We start from the raw sequence: 17,270 nt of genomic DNA, 5'->3' as shown, positions 1-17,270 counted from the left end.
ATTTTATCTTATACTTACCAATATATTGAGCTGATACGCCAGAATTGAAAGCTGCGTCTTCTGTGAATATTCACTGCTATTTTTCTGTATAGAATGATATGCTATTCAGGGCATTGAACATAAGATTAACATACATTATTTCAACTTATATTTTTAAACCACATTATGTTACAAGGATTCAAAAGTAACGAAGATATGATCTCAGTTTTCTAAATAAGAGAAACAGTCATGAAAGCATGTAATTATCATATCATAAGACAAGGACAAATATAGATCTATAGAAAGTTAAACGGTATATCAAAATGTATATACTTTGAGTCAGATCTGTAGAAAGTTGACAAAGGAAATATAACATTTGAGAAAAACCTTGAAACAAAAGTGTTCCAGTTCATCGTGACAGACTGCACATACACATTCATGTCTCTTTCCACCTCAACTTACACTATAATTTCATGAAAAATACAAGAAATAAAAATGTGATTATAGCAGTACTGAAAATTCAAGAGAGGTCTCATGATTATACCAAGAGAGTAAATAATTTCTGGAAGATTCTATGCAAATGACTGAGAACCTACAACTCCATGCCAGGAAAAACCTCCAAAATGTAAGTTTAATAGGAGAATACTGGAACTTCTGTGAAAGTACAAAAAGCAGAGTCTGGAGAATGGAGTGGGTCACTGTAGTCATCTGGGAAATTAATTAAAAATTAAGGGAACAGCTGAGGCAGAACTCCTCTGGTTTACTTTATTTATTTCCTAATTTTATTTCTGATAAAACTAATATAAACATATAGGATTTATAATGTCTTATATAATTAGAGGGCAAGAGGAAGAGAGAAGAAATTTTGATTAGTTTAGTTAAAAAGGGAAAAGGAGAGAAACAATAAAAACAGCAAACAAAAATAATTGGGTAAAAAATTTAAAGAAATGCACAAAATATGTCACAATTACAATAAAAAAGGAATGACTTAAATTCCTCAATTAAAAGAAGGAGGTTGAGATTTTGCTGGAAAAATAAATATACTATTTCTCTAACAATAACCACAAAAAAAAAACAGAAGAAAAAGTTAAAGAAATCTTGCAAATAAGGGATATTAAAAGATAGAAAGGCATACCAGACCCATATATTTAAAAAGAAAATGAGTGACAATATAATTAAGATAGATATCAAAGGCACAAACTTTAAATAAGATAAAAGGAATTATGAAAGAATTTCATCTATAAAAAGAAGAAAATCAACAGGAAAATATGAAATGAAAGTTGATTGAACTCAGGATAGAAAAACATAATCTCACAAACAAGACAAAATTACAGGATAGCCAAGAGAGTGCAGATATTACTGAAAGTTTAGTTCGAGACATAAATTTATATATTAAAAGACAGAAAATTAAATTAATATTGCTAAAGAAGCAAAAGTACACATCTAGAAATTGATAAACATAGAGGACAGGAAAAAAGGTACAAAGAATCAATGTTTGGAATCATCAACAAAGGAAACAAAACAGTGGAAAAGAACTAATGTTGAAGCAATAATTCAAGAAAAAAAGAGAGAGTGAAATAAAAGAAGCACTGAACGGTGTCTTAAAAGGGACCCCCAATTACCTGGGCCGAAGAAGGCCCAGGGAGTAAATTCTGAGATATATTCTATAAAATATCTATGCTTTAAAGAAAAAAAAAAAAGATATCTAGGCCTCCATGAATAACAACCATGAGAAAAGCAGGGAAAGAGCTGGTGATACAATTTTCTTAAGCAACATACAAAACAAGAATATCTTAAAGCAACGTTTTCAAGAAATTCAAAGACAAAATGGGTGAACTGAAGATATTTTTCTCCATCTAGTTTATCTTTCCATTATCAGATCTAAAGAAAACTCACATTATCTTACATACAAAAACTCAGAGAATATTGTATTTGTGAACCATTCCTGTTCAGTCTGCTAGAGGTGGCTTTATACAACTGAGAGTTTATTGAAAATAACTTGACAAAAGATTGCTGATGATCACTGAAAATATTTAAGATCTGAGACTGAAACAAAGGTGGAGAGAATGTAGAAGAATGCTATGTAAATAGTATGGGGTCTGTCTGAATAGAAATATCACACTTCGGAAAACACGGGAGAAGATAGGAAAGAGAATGAGAAAAGTCAAATATATATTGATTATTATATAGATGAGAATGAAGTAAAGAAATATTATTTATAACCACAAACCAAATAGCAGAAGATTATAATGAAAAAAGAAGAGACTAAGGGCATTACATATCAAAACCTCACTAAATATATAAAGAAAAAAACCCAAAACATCTTTATAAAGCAGAAGAAATTTTAAATATTAAAGAAAATTAAGTATTTACAAAGAAGCACACATTTTAATTTAACATAAAGTAGTATGGTATTAACTCATTTAGAGGAAAAAACATTTCAGATCATTTAACAAAGCAAAATCCAATTTATCATATAATGGGAGATATATCCTAAAAATATTTTTAAAGGCTGAAAATAAAGGAAGGGGAAAATACTTGACACAATACAGTTTATGTTGGTGGAAAATTTATAGCCTTAATTAAGATATCAACTAAAGGAATGGCTGAAAAGTAAATATCTAACAATAAAGATATTAATGGGTAAAAATAAAGAAAGCAGAAGCAAGGAAATACTTATAAAAGTACAATTTAGTGAGTTAAAAACAGAAAAAAAATTTAGACTAATAAATCACATAGCTTCACTTTTGAAAAAACTCAGCAAAACAGATTAGCCACTGCTTCAATAATGCATAAATAAGGAAGTAACCACAAAATACCAAATAAAAAAAATGACAAGAAGAAATGATCAATTAAGTTTAGGTAGAGGACATTTAAAAATTTCTTGAGCATCTACTTTGCATAATTCCATCAAAATAATTTTAGAAAGCTATATAAAATGATTGGCTTTCTAGGAAAATATAATTTACAGAATTTGACCGCAGTTAAGATGAAAGGTTTAAACTGAGCAATTTCCAAAGGAAAAAACTGAACAAGTCACTCTGTCAGAGTTCCTCCACTCATACAAAAAACCATCAGATCAGTAGACTTCTATCACATCTTCAAAGAACATCTGGTTCCAATGATGCTTAAATTGACCCACAACATAGAGAATGCAAATGTCCAATTTTTTATAAAGAAAGCTTAGCATTATGTGGTGTTTTGATAAAAAGTATTTTCAATGTAGATAATTACAGAATAATCTCAATAATTTTAAATGGAATATTGTGAATTAAATAACAACAGAATGCAACAGCACAGCACTTTAAAAATATTCTATGACCTTTTAGTATTTATTCCAAAAATCCTGAGATTACTCTGTCTTATGAAACCAATTAATAAATAATAAGAAAAATTATATCATCATCTCCATACACCAGCATAAACTGAATATATCTCCGTGTTTTCTTACTGATTCCCATAAACAGTGTCTGAAACAAGTAATAGATGGGTGGAAACTTTTGGAAGCAAGAGTGAATGAAAAAGGAAAGCAGAAAAGGAAAGGAAGAAAATACAATATAAAATCACACTGTCAAAGTAAGCAGGGAGGGAGGAGAGAGTGACTTCAGCAAATGGCAGAGGAGATGTTTTCACCCCTCAACACCCAATGGAAATTCCAATTTTGACAATCACCCATGAAGGAGAGTACCTTTGTGGGAGCCAAGGAGTGCAGCAGAAGGATCCCAGCACCTGACTGGAGAAAAAATCCAAGAATAGATGCATTGTAGAGGATAAGAAGAACAATTTCACTTTACTCACGTCACCTCTCCCTAAAGGCAGCACAGATCAGTGCCAGGAGACACACCCCTTGGCCCATGATTTCTCCTACAGGGCAAAGTGAGAGCATAATGGTTGCTTTCCTCAGCTATGGAGGATGCTGCCCAAGAGGTGCACATCTTTCTTGCCCCACTCAGAACTCAGAGGACATCAGCACAGCTAAATAATCTAGGGACAGCTGGGAGCCAGGGAAGGGGTCAGGGGCTCACAGCAACCAGAGAGCTGAAGTTAATAAATGCCCATGGTTTCTACTAACCACCTTCACCAAGGGTGGACTCCACCAAGAGGCCCACTCATGAACCTCATAAGGTACATCACCTACAGACCACCCCAACTAGCCCACACATGCCTACTACACCTTCCCATAACTGGCACCCCATATGCAGCCCCAAAGGTGGCATGCAGAAGCCTCTACAGACTGTGCATGAGCACATGCAGACTGCAGGATCATCTCTTTTACAGTGGGAGACAGTGCATAACCTTGAATGCTTCAGGGCACTTCCCAAGACAACACAAGCCGAAGTTTCTTAATACTCAGCCTGGCTATATGGGATCCCAAGAGAGAACAAAAGGAGTGGAGTGGGTGCATTCATGGAAAAGATCTGAGGGCCCCACAGAATCCCTAGCCTGTTTGACTGGTGAAGGGCTGTCTCTCCTGAAGCCAATCAGTAAAAACTGAAGGAGGTGATTACTTCTTCGAATGTGAAGACAGCAACACAAGACTTCAAGGAACAAAAAATATCAAGGAACCACGATACCACGAGAGGAACAGAATAATTGCCTGGTGATTAACCCCAAAGAAATGATCTACGAATCGCCCAACAGAATTTAAAAAGATTGTTTTAAGGAAGCTCAGCAAGCAACAAAAGAGCACAGACAGCTCAATGAAATAGGGAAAATGAAACCTTTACAAAGTGAGATAGTCAACAAAGAGACAGTATTTTAGTCCATTCAAGCTAGCTGCGAGAACAAAAATACTATAGACTGCATGGCTTCCAAACAACAGAAATGTATTTCTCACAGTTCTGGAGGCTGGGAAGTCCAAGATCAAGGTGTCCGTACAGTCAGTGTCTGGTGAGAGCCTGCTTCCTGGTTCAAAAATGGCTATCTTTTTGCTGTGTTTTCATATGGCAGAAGGAAGGAGCTTTCTAGGGTTTCTATTATAAGGGCACTTATCCCATTAATGTGGGCTCCCCCCTCATTACCTAATCACCTCCCAAAGGCCCACCATCAAATGCCATCACATTGGAGATTAGACGTCAATATATGATATGAATTTGGGGCAGGGGGGTACAGACTTTCAGTCTGTGGCGTTCTGCCCTGTTCAATCCTTTTAAATTTGGTAAGATTTTTTCTGTGGCCTAACATATGCTCTATCTTGGAGGATGTCGTACGCGGTCATGAAAAGAAATGTAAACTTTGCAGCTGTTGGATGGAATGTTCTATATGTTTGTTACATCCATTTGGTTTAAAGTGTAGCCCAAGTCTGTTATTTCCTTACAAATTTTCTACTGGATGATCCATCTATTGTTGAAATTGGGCTATTGAAGTCCCCTACTATTATTGCATTGTTGTCTGTTTCTGTCTTGACACATGTCAATAATTGTTTAATAGACTTAAGTGTTCTGATATGGGTGCACATATATTTACATTTGTTGTACCCTCTTAATGAATTGACTCCTTTATCACTATATGATGACCTTCTTTGTCTCTTGCGCAGCTTTTGACTTAAAGTCTATTTTGCCTGATAAAGTATAAGCCACCTTTGCTCTCTTTTGGTTTCCATTTGTGTGGAATTTATTTTTCCTATGTGTCTTTGAGGCCATATGTGTCATTGAAGCTGAAATGTCTCTTTTAGGTGGCAACAGGGTCCAGTTTTTCTATCCATTCAGCAAAGACTACAGAATTTTTGCTGGTCAAGACTCTGGAGGTCCTGTGGGAGGCAGTGGTGGCTAGGACTGCTGGGGTCTTCTTGTTCTCCTTTCTTGCCTGTGGGAGGAAGTTCTAGTTGAGGGGATCACTCTTGGTGCCAAGTCTGGTGCCCAGGCATTCAGAACAGCAGCAGAGCCAGGGTCCTGGATCAGGTGCTCACTGAAGCACCACCACACTTAGGTCCTGGGGCACAGCTCCGCTTGCTGCAGTGGTGGCACTGGTGTTTGAAGTACAGGTGTGTGCAGATCTTCTATGGAACTGGGGTCTGAGTCTCTGGGTCCCACAGCAGTGACTGTGGCCCTGGAGGCGGGAGTGTACCAGTAGCACACCCTAGGAATAGTGGCTCCAAGTCCTGACTCTGGCTCCAGGGATCACAGTGCAGAGTAGCAACAGCTCAGCCCCAGTGATGCTGGGCCAATGGCCCGACTGAAGATCCAGAGGATGGGGCACAGAGCTGCAGCAGTGCAATGCAGTGATGGTAGATCAGTACTTTGACTTAAGAGCCACTGGTCAAGACACAGCGCAACAGCAGCAGAAGCATGGCCCCAGTGATGGAGGGTCAATTCCTGAGTGAGAACCCAAGGGGCAGGGATAGGGCAATGGCAGCACTCCCCAGTGATGTCTGGTCAAAGCTGAGATCAAGAATCCAGGGGGCAATTGCACAAGAGCAGCAGTTCAGCCAGGTGATGTCAGGTAAGAGCGTAACTTAGAACTGCAGGGGGCAGAGCAGAGAGCACAGAGGTGTGGCAGCACAGCCCAGTGATGATTGTTCGAAGACCTGATTTATGACCCAGAGTGGGGTGCCAGAGCAGGAGCAGACCACCCCAGTTGTGGTGGGTCAAAGCCTTGACTTGGGACCCAGAGGTGGAGTGCAGTGCAGCAGTAGCTGGGCCCAGGTGATGATGTGTCAAAGCCATGACTTAAGACCCTGGGACACGGCGCAGAGAACTGTGGCCCCAGCTGTGACGCGTTAAAGTCCTGACTTAGGACCCAGAGGGCAGGGCACAGAGGGCAGATCTCTGGTCTTATAGGTGGTGAGGGAGTGAGATCTGGCAGTTACATCCTTTAAAAAATGGTGTTGAAATCAGCAGTACTAAAAGTGAGATAACCTGGTATCAATTCCCCTCTGGTGTGATTCAACACAAAGTGTCTGGCATCATCTATGAAGTGCTCTTACCAGAAATATATACCTGTGTCCCTTCAGTCCTTTAGATTAGACCAATCTGACTTCCAGTTTATAGGAAACCTAAGGAATGGAGAGAGCTGTTAAATAATGTTGTGAAAAAATAATCATACAAATCCAGAACATGGGCCATTCTACCATCAATTAAACCAGCTTTGTCTTTTTACGTCATTGTTCCTTTTAAGAAAAGTGAGGTTAACAAAATGTAACAACCAAGCACAAGAAGTGAACATCTTTGAAAATATATGGATGTAATAAATATTTCTACCACAATGGTACATTTGAGGGCTTTTGACTATGAACTAGATATTAAATAATTTTAAGAAGTAATTCTTAAGTAGTTTTAGATTTGATAATGTGAATGCAGGATAACGTACTTTTGAAAAATAGATGCATACTTGGCAAAGTATTATGATTTTTTTCAAATGGTTCTCAAACAAATTCCCAATAAACAGCAATTCTTACACATGTGATTACTATGCTATTTATCTTTGTATATCTATCTTTATAGTTACATCTAAAACTATAGATATAAATAGACAAAGCACACATGGAAAATGTGAATAATTAAATATTACACTCCTTATGTTATTCTTTCCATGGATCTTTATGTTTGAAATTTTGCATAATAAATACTTTTGAGAAAATACTGACAATTTACTAAGTCATAATGACAGCTACATGATTTTTAAAGTAGAAGTGAAACAGAATATATCATCTAGTTATACTACAATAAAAGTAGCATTAATAATAAAAACAGAGTTGACATATTTTTATTAATTAAAATACAACTTTCATGGAAGAAATGATGTCAGCAGAGCAGAATATGAAAAGTTTTATAAAATTTCCCAAAGTAGGGATACTCAATGGAAATATTTCCTGCTCCAAGGGTCAACTAGAAAGTACAACTAATTCCATCGTATTACCTGACCAGCTGGCAATAAATTGCTTGTGAAACATTCTGGGCTTTTCTTTCACTCTTTTGTTCCACTCTTTTTTATTTCATATCTTATCAGCTTTTCTGCGAAATATAATATGCGATTATTAAATCATATATTCTTTCCTTAAAGAGGGAATGTACTAACTTCTCTTTAGAAAGGGACAGATTGAGTTAAGAACTTTACTCAGGCTGCTTATTAGAAATGTATTTAAAACAACAAGGTGAAAAACTGTTTGAAAATTGTAATGGAGTGAATGTTTGTGTTTCCCCAAATTCCTATGTTGTAGCCTTAACCCCAAATGTGATGGTATTTGGAAATGGAACCTTTAAGAGATAATTAGATTAAGTGATAATGGTGGAACCCTCGGGGATTAGTGTCTTTATAAGAAGAGAAAAAGAGAGATCTCCCTCTCTCTGCTCACAGGCACCAAGAAAGGCCGTATGAGGATGCAGTGAAAAGTTATCTATCTGCAAGCCAGTGAGGACCTCTCACCAGGAGCCAAATCAGCCAGTACCTTGATCTTGGACTTCTCAGCCTCCAAAACTGTGAGAAATAACTTTCTATTGTTTGAAACACTCACTTGATGGCATTTTGTTATGGAAGCCCAAGCTGACTAATGCAAAAATCAAGAACTGGCAAAATATATACAAGATGAAATTTATAATTAACATTACAAATAGGACAAAGAATGACATTAGGCAACGATCAAAGGTAAATATACTGATAGCGTCAAATGCTACGGCAACTAAGTACATAAAGAAAAATGTATTAGATATGAAAAGAATTTGGCATGAATGAAATTATGGCAGGAAGAGTAACTTATCTCTTTAATAATAAGAAATATCTAGTAGCCAGTGAGTTTATAGAATAGTTTAATTAAAGAAACTCGGTTTGGTTAGATATCTTTAGAACTTTTATTTAAAGAATTAAAAGATGTACCTTTTGTATTTATGTCCACAGGATAAACACAAAAATAAGCTAGAAATTTATTTTAATAATGCCTTAAACTTTTAAAAGATATAATAAATCAATGTGATATTATAAATAAATAACATAAAGACAGTAAATCTGAACTCTAGTCCTGTGAAAATGCTAAAAAAGGAAGAAAAACAAACACCTCTGAAGCTTGCTCAAGGGGAAAGAAGAGAGACAAAACATACAGATTGGTAATTAGAGGCGAAATAAAAGCATACAGTCAGTAGAGATTAAAACAATAGAAGAAGAATTCTATAGACAAATCTATGGTGATAATCATTTATTGTTATATAACAAATTAACCCAAAACTTAGTGACTTAAAATGACTACACATATTATCTCATGGTTTTGGTGCCTCAGGAATCCAGGTGTGCTTCGCTGTGCTCCTGGCTCGGGTCCTTCACAGGCTTCAGTGAAGGCTTCAGCTAGGGCTGCAGTTATCTCACGGCTCAAGTGAAAGGATTTACTTCCATTCTCAATTACTTGTTAGGATAAAGCTCCTCCCAGGTTAGAATGAGGGCCTTAAGTCCTTGCTGAATGTCAATTAGTGGACTTCCTGAGTTCTTTCCCACATGGGACCCTTCACCCGGCAACTCACAACATGGAAGCTTGCTTCATTAAATGAGCAAACAAGGACAGCTAGAGAGAGAGAGAGGAAACAAGAGGGAAGACAGTCTTTTTATAACCTAATATCAGAAGTGATATCCAATCACTTTTGTCTTATTCTACTTTTTAGGAGCAAGGCATTAGGTCCTGTTTACACTCAAGAGGAGGTGATTATACCAGAGCATGAATGGCAGGAGGCAGGGGTCACTGGGAGCCATGTTTAGAAGGTACCTACTACAAGTGACAAATTTAAAACTCTGATTTCAGAATTTTTTTCTTTTCTAACAAAATATAAGCTATCAAAGAATACGCAAGGAGAAGTAGGAAACTTACATAGACCAATTAATATAGAAAACATTTCAAATATCATTAAATTAATGTTATTGGAACAGTGTTTCGTGGCTAATTTCTTTCTCATTTAAAGGGCATCAATATTTTAATCATTTAAACTATCCAGATTTTGGAAAGAAATTTAAATAAAAGACTAAACTTTCCTAATTGTATCTAATAAAGCTAGAGTGAGTGATTACATAATTTGATTTTATTTACTTAATTTCCCTGCTACTCTTGATGATTATTTTGCTTAGACATTTGTTTAGTGATTTCCTTTCTCCCCATCCAAGTTTAAACTAAGATTCATGCTGTTTGGAACCTTTTCTGTGTTCCCTACTATATCCCCAATAGCTGGAATAACACCTGGAATATAATGTGTTTTTAATAATTGACTCTATTATTAATTTTAAGAAGTCAAGTGATTTATGATGATTTAGTTACTGTTAAAATCAGGTGTGTCAGAGATCAGCATATGAATTAATTATCTACAATTTGTAGGAGACTTCTATGGGAAGAAAAGTAAAATGGTGTGCATGAAAAAAGAGTAATAGTCATTTCTATATTAGTAAATCATTAAACTTTTTATAAGTCTGAGTTGCTCAGGGCATTGAATGCATAGTAATTAGATAAAGGGGGTAAAAGGTAAATATCTCGTCAGATGCTACTGGAGATTTAATAGATAAGAGGTACTGAGAGGTAGAATTTTCTGTGGGCAAAGTCAAAAATATGAAATTGTATAATTTATTATTATTATTCTTAGCTAAATATATTCTTCTTTTCAGAATGAAGATCAGAACAAAGTAGAAAGACACTTTTGTTGTCATCTAATGGGGAATTTTTATTACAGTGATCAAGCACATAATTCTATTTTGAGTAAAGGGTTTACAGGGCATGAATTAAGACTTTCAGATACCTGTGTATCTTAAAACACTAAGACTAACTGACTGCACTGCACAGGACTGAAGGGAAATATAATTTAAAATATTTCATGTATTTTAGTGTTTCAAAACTACTGCATAGGATTCCTTATGATGGAGAAGTAAAGGCACCTGCATTTTGTTGAGCTTTTCTTTTGGATTCCCTTAGCCACTCATACTCTATCAGTAAAATTACTGTGGTAGGCAGAATTATGAGACGGCTCACAAGATTGCTATCCCTTGGCACGCACAATCTGTATTATTACTTCCCTCTGAATGTGGGCAGAATCAAACGAATTTTACAGATACAATTAAGATCCCCAATCAGTCGACTTTGAGTTAATCAAAAAGGAGATTATTCTGGGTAGGCTTGATCCAATCAGTAGCCCTTAAAAGAGACTGGACCCTTACTGAGGGAAGATACTGGAAGTGTGAGAGGAGCTCTGGAAGGGACTATATGGCAAGGACCTGGGTGTGGTCTCTAGGAATTTAGCGCAGTCTTCTGCTCACAACTACTAAGAAAATGTGAATGTCAATCATATAACTGCAAGGAAATAAATTCTGCCAACAACCTGGGGGAGGTTGGAAGCAGACTTTTCTCTGTCAAACCTCTGGTTGAGGATACATCCAGCCAACACCTTGATTTCAGCATTGTCAGATTCTGAACAGAGGACCTAACTAAAATGTGCTGGACTCCTGACTCATGGCAAATGTGAGATGATAAATCTCACATATCCTGTGGTTCTGTGTTGGTTTCACATCATGGACATGTTTGGGCTAAACCAATTTTGTGTAATTTTCACTCTGGTTGTGGTAAGATTCCAACAGCTATCTAGTAAAAATAAAATAATTCCTAAATCATCCTAATCAGAAATTTCATTGTTTCTTCCGGGTGTGTTTGCAGAAAAGAGTATTTCACAGACATTTAAGAATTAGTTGATTTAGTTAGCAGAAAAATTTTGGGTTTATATTTCTTTTGGCAACTTTTATTACATGTTTTACACTTTAGTTTTTTTCAATTCTAAGAAAAATATTAACTCACACATCGTAACAAGCAAATGAAATGGAGGGTATATTTTTAGTGTCAAACAAAAATAATGAGACAGTATTAAAGAACAGATGTATCCCAAAGGAATAACTGAAATAATCTTAATAAAGTCTATGTGCTTCATCATTTGCTTACTTGTTTTTAACTATTTTTGAAATCTTAGTAGATAATTTTAGCATTAAATTGTAAATACTTACTAAGATAATACGCAAGAACTGACGTTATTAGGAAACACTATCCTTACTAGGAATACTAGTTCTTTTATGCTTTATTATTTCCTCCTCAGTAACTATATGCATAAGTTTGTAGGCACATACATTAAAATAAAAACAGAGCTGCAATTCCTGAGAGATGAGTGGAATATGATAATCTGACACAATGTTATTCAACATTTTCTATGAGTAACAGTACTGATCATATACAAATCCAATGTAAAATGGTATCTTAGATCTTTCAAAACTAAAGTATTTTAATGTTTTAAAAGCAAGTATTGCCAAAGTTCAGAAGTAAGTCACATACGATAATTTTACTTAACAAATGCCATTAGTAATTTTATAGTCATGAACTCATAAAATTTTATCTAATGTACCCAGTTTTATACCTTAAGTATCTGTAAATGTGACATGACACTAGAATGTTTCAGACTTATATAACTTACTCTTCAAGGTGGCTAACAAACTGTCAATGAGAACAGTGTAGCAAACCATAATAACATAGAAAGAGGTATAGTTATGCCTAATCTTTACTATATTGGAAACCACTATGCTCTAAAGTCTTGAGAGGGATTAAAAAATGACCTTTTATTGATAACTTTTGTAAACGTCATTCCTCACAATACCACCAGTCTGGAAATACAGTGGGACTAGATAACAATATATCGCTTCTTCTATGCTTCTGCTCTTAACCCTTGATTTAATTATTAATTAATATTATACAAGTCTCTTCCTCTTGCATAGTGAAGATTAGGAAATTCTGAAGAGTGAGAAAGCTTTTATCTTTCCAGCTTTTATAGTTTTCTCTATTTTCCTTATGTCTTGGTATTGACTAAAAGTCCTCTAAATTATGTGTGCTCATAGGCACTTTGCTGCTTTACAATGAATACACAAAGCACACTCCTACCTGCTACTCCCTCTAAATAACAGCTTCTTAGGTGTAATGCTCTTTTCCCCCTTTTGTGTACCTACCTCCTATCAATCCAACACCACAACCAGTGACCTATCAGTAATATTAGTGTCATTGGTGTTGACTAACACCAATGGAAACTGTAGGAATGTGGGAGGTCTTATAGGAACATGGGAGAGGATATAGTGGAAACAAAGATTATTGTCATTGAAGATGGTGATTAAAAGATACTGTTGGATTTTACATCAGCCAGGATTTTTTCATTATAAATGATATAAACCAAACTGAAATTAGGTTAAACTGTAAAAAAGTATAAGAGAGAAGATAATCTTTCCAGCAAGTCAGTACTCATATCAACGTAACCTAAAGAAAGAGAACAGAATTCTATTTGCCCCCTTGTGTTGTATGTCCATCTTGGTAATCAAGGGCAGGAGATGGCAGTTGGTGGGAGAGTTAATATTATGATTTACTCTCACTAAAAACCACATGATTTGAAGAACTATTTTCCGGAAAGAGTACTATTAAACTTAATGTTCAGAACATAGTGGCCAGTAGAATTTACCAAGTCAACTACATTATTATTGAAAAAGCAGTACACGAAGAATGGAAAAATTAACAGTGAATTGGGATCCTTGAAGAATTTATCAGACTCAGAGCTGTTCTTGGAGAATGTGCAATCTAGTTAGTGCAACAGTTAAATTGCACGTCAGTAGTAATTCATGTTAATTTGTAATGATAAAGTTTAAAAAAGAATTACCAAATTCTTGAATACACATACCTCTCCAAAATGTATTCCTAGATTTGTGCTTAGAAAAAACCCCTGGAAATACATAGTAATTATTCAGGTGGATGTCTTTCCCAGAATTAATTAGGCCATTTTTAATTACCTGATCTGTTACTAATTCTACTAACCAAATGCTCTCTTATCCAGTCAATTAAACCAAGTCTGTGGGAAATGCTAGTGAGCTCTTCACAAGGACACGTATCATCAGAGGAACTCCACTAGGAAACTAACAAGAGGGAAATTGCACTTAGGTTTTATTACCAAGAAGGCAGTGGGCCACACTAATTATTTAGGTTATTGAAACTCTTTGGAAGCTAAGATCTTGGAAAAAACTAAAGGGAGCAGGATAAACTTGGGTATTGCATGAAATATTAAAAGAACCAATAAAAAGCACTATGATCTGATTGGCTGTATAGTCTCAAAATAAGTAATCAATTTTTCTAGTCATTCAACAAACTAGTCATTTCAACATTGTAAACAAATATTTTTTAATTATTTATGTAATTCTGTCAAAATGATCAAATAAGTATACCCACTAAATAGGATGTTAGATGTCTTTTTAAAAATTGATGATTATGTAACAAGATAAATATTTCAGAAGACATGATTCCTCTTAAAGTTTAAAAGTCTGACAGTAGGGAAAAAAAGAGATTGCATTTGCTTGACTTTCTTACAACTTCTACTTCTTTTATTCTTTGGTTCTAGTTTAGAGTATATTGTTTCATAACTTCAACATATTTGACCCCAGCTTTGATGTGGGAGTTGGTGAGATGAGAAACTTCAAACTGTGATTTTGAAACCCCCAGTTCAAATGCTCCTGGGTGATACTGTGAAGAGACTATTCCTTAAAATAAATGATTTGATCTTCAATCAAGAAAAGTGTTAACTTCCTGGAAACTTTCCAGGTTGCTTTTCTGAAGAACTCAATTTAGCAATTTCATCAACTTTCACTTATCCATGCTGTTGGAGAGAAGCAGTGGCATGAATAATCTAAAAGTGCCGTTAATTTTAAAAGAATTTATATGAAGTGATTTTCTGTAGTAGATTTAACTTCCTAGTTGTGTTGTACCTAAACTAATAATAAAATTAGTTTTTCTTTCCTCAAGGCATAATTGGTAGTTCAGTAAAATAATGTGTGATAAGGGAAAGGCAGGCACTTTTGTTACGGAACATGAAAAATTCTTTAAGCAGTACAGCTATATGTGGAGAGTTAGGTGAAAATTGTTGATAATAATGAAGAAAGCTTACTGCGTGTGAAAAACTGGAGAATCAATACAACTGGTCCTACAATGCGAGATGCCGACTGGACTTTATACATATGTTCATTAGTGAGGTGAATATTCTTTACTGGCCTGTGCTTCCATGAGTCAATGAATTTAAAAGTGTTTTGTAAATTATAAAACATATCATAAATATATCCTAAATTGGAAGTTGTCATAATGTGGCACAGACTCATCTTAATTCCCATTAATATAAATGTGGAAAGTGTCTTTGTTCAATGTTAATTTTTTTTCTGTATTTTCTGCTTCCCTGTTTTCCATTTAACCAGATAACAAGTTCTGTGATTCTTTATCTCAAAGAACGATCTTAGAAGATACTTGTTTCCAAAAGCTTAAGTCTACTAAGGAACAAAGTTGACAAGAGATGGTTTCCTGTAAATTAAGAAGAGGGATTCTTTGGCTGCAGGTAGAAGAAAGGATGATCGAGTAGTTTGGAGACTTTAGGGAAAGTGTGGCATGCGAAGAAGCCATTGAGGAGCTTTTGGTTCATGCCAAATCAAGAACAAGATCAGTCTGGAGGTGGCCTGGTGGCACAATGGTTAAGTTCCCACGTTCCACTTTGGTGGCCCGGGGTTTGCTGGTTCGGGTCCGGGCTTCGGACCTTCATACCGCTTGTCAAGCCATGCTGTGGTAGGCGTCCCACATATAAAGTAAAGCAGGATGGGCACAGATGTTAGCTAAGGGCCAGTCTTCCTCAACAAAAAGAGGAGGATCGGCAGTAGTTAGCTCAGGGCTAAACTTCCTCAAAAAAAAAAAAAAAAAAAAAAAAAACCACCACAATGAGATATCACTTCATACCTGTTAGGATAGCTATTATCAAGAAGTCAAACAATAACAGGTTTGACAAGGAGGTAGAGAAAAGGGAGCCTTTGTAAACTGTTGGCAAGAATGTAAATTGCACAGCCGCTAGGGAAGAAACTATGAGCCTTCTTCCAAAATATGGAAAAAAACAAATTATCCATCAGTGGATGAATGGATAAAGAAAATGTGAGGCATATATTCATGCATAATGGAATATTATTCAACCTTTGAAAAGAAGGAAATCCTACCATTTGGAACAAGCTGGATAAAGTTGGAGGACGTTTTGCCAAGTGAATAAGTCAGACACAGCAAGACAAATATTGCATGACCTCACTTATATGTGGAATCTAAATTGAAAAAATAAAACATCTTAGACTCATATAAACAGAGAGTAGAATTGTGGGCACCAAAGACTGGGAGGTAAATGAGAGAGGAGGCAAAAACAAAGACTGTAAGATAGTGTTTGCCAGGAGCTGAGGGAGGTGGTCATGGGGAGTTGTTCAATGGGCACAGAGTTTCAGTTTTGCAAGATAAAAAGAATTCTTAATATCACTGAACTGAACACTTAAGAATGGTTAAAATATTAAAGTTATGTTACATGTATTTAATTACAATTAGAAAGTTGAGAAAAAATGTGTAACTCGGCAACTGGAAACTATCTTCGTGACTATCCAGCAGTAATAATGATGACCAGTGTCCTATGACTTTACTTGGTGTCTTTCTAAGCAACTGCATGAACCATGTGAATTGTGTGAATTCTTTCAACCACCCAACATACCAGAACACCAGTAAGAAATTGAAATTTGGGGGACTGGCCCTGTAACCAAGGGATTAAAGTTCTGTACTCTGCTTCAGTGACCGGGTTCACAGATTCAGATCCTGGGTCGTCCCACATACAAAGTGGGAGAAGATTGGCACAGATGTTAGTTCAGGGCTAATCTTCCTCAAGCAAAAAAAGAAAGAAAGAAAGAAATTGAAATTTAGGTGTGTTTGGAATCTGGTTAGAATTGAGTTGGTGGGCATACATGAGAAAATGTCTCCACTTGAACTTGCACATTGGATTTGTGGACTAGATTGAAGTAACTTGAGGCCCTCGGAGCAGTTATAGTGATTAAACGTAATTTTATCTTCTTTTCTAGATTAATACTTACATCTTTCAATAGCAACAAATAATATTTTGGAAAAGAATGAATGAGCTCTAAAAAGTACATACAAATTTTATCTGATAAAAATAATTACCAATCTAAAGAGAAATTAAACAGCAAAAGCCAATGCTTAAAAACAACTGAATATATATGTGCGTATATATATATGTGTTTATATGTATATAAACAGAATTTTACCAAAATTGTTTTTCAGAGCTAAACAAATTAAAATCTCTATTTCTGGAAGCAGTAAAAACTTTAGAGGAATCAACTCATGAGAGATACAGTGGAAAGCTTATAAATATATGAGATTAAAAATAACTGGCTGTTAAGTTTGCACGTTCCAGTTCTTGGCGGCCTGGGGTTCACCGGTTCCAATCCCGGGTGAGGACATGGCACCGCTTGGC

Source organism: Equus przewalskii, chromosome 27 (genome assembly GCF_037783145.1).
Source record: "Equus przewalskii isolate Varuska chromosome 27, EquPr2, whole genome shotgun sequence".
NCBI lineage: Eukaryota > Metazoa > Chordata > Mammalia > Perissodactyla > Equidae > Equus > Equus przewalskii.
Note: the sequence above shows the minus strand (reverse complement) of the source record.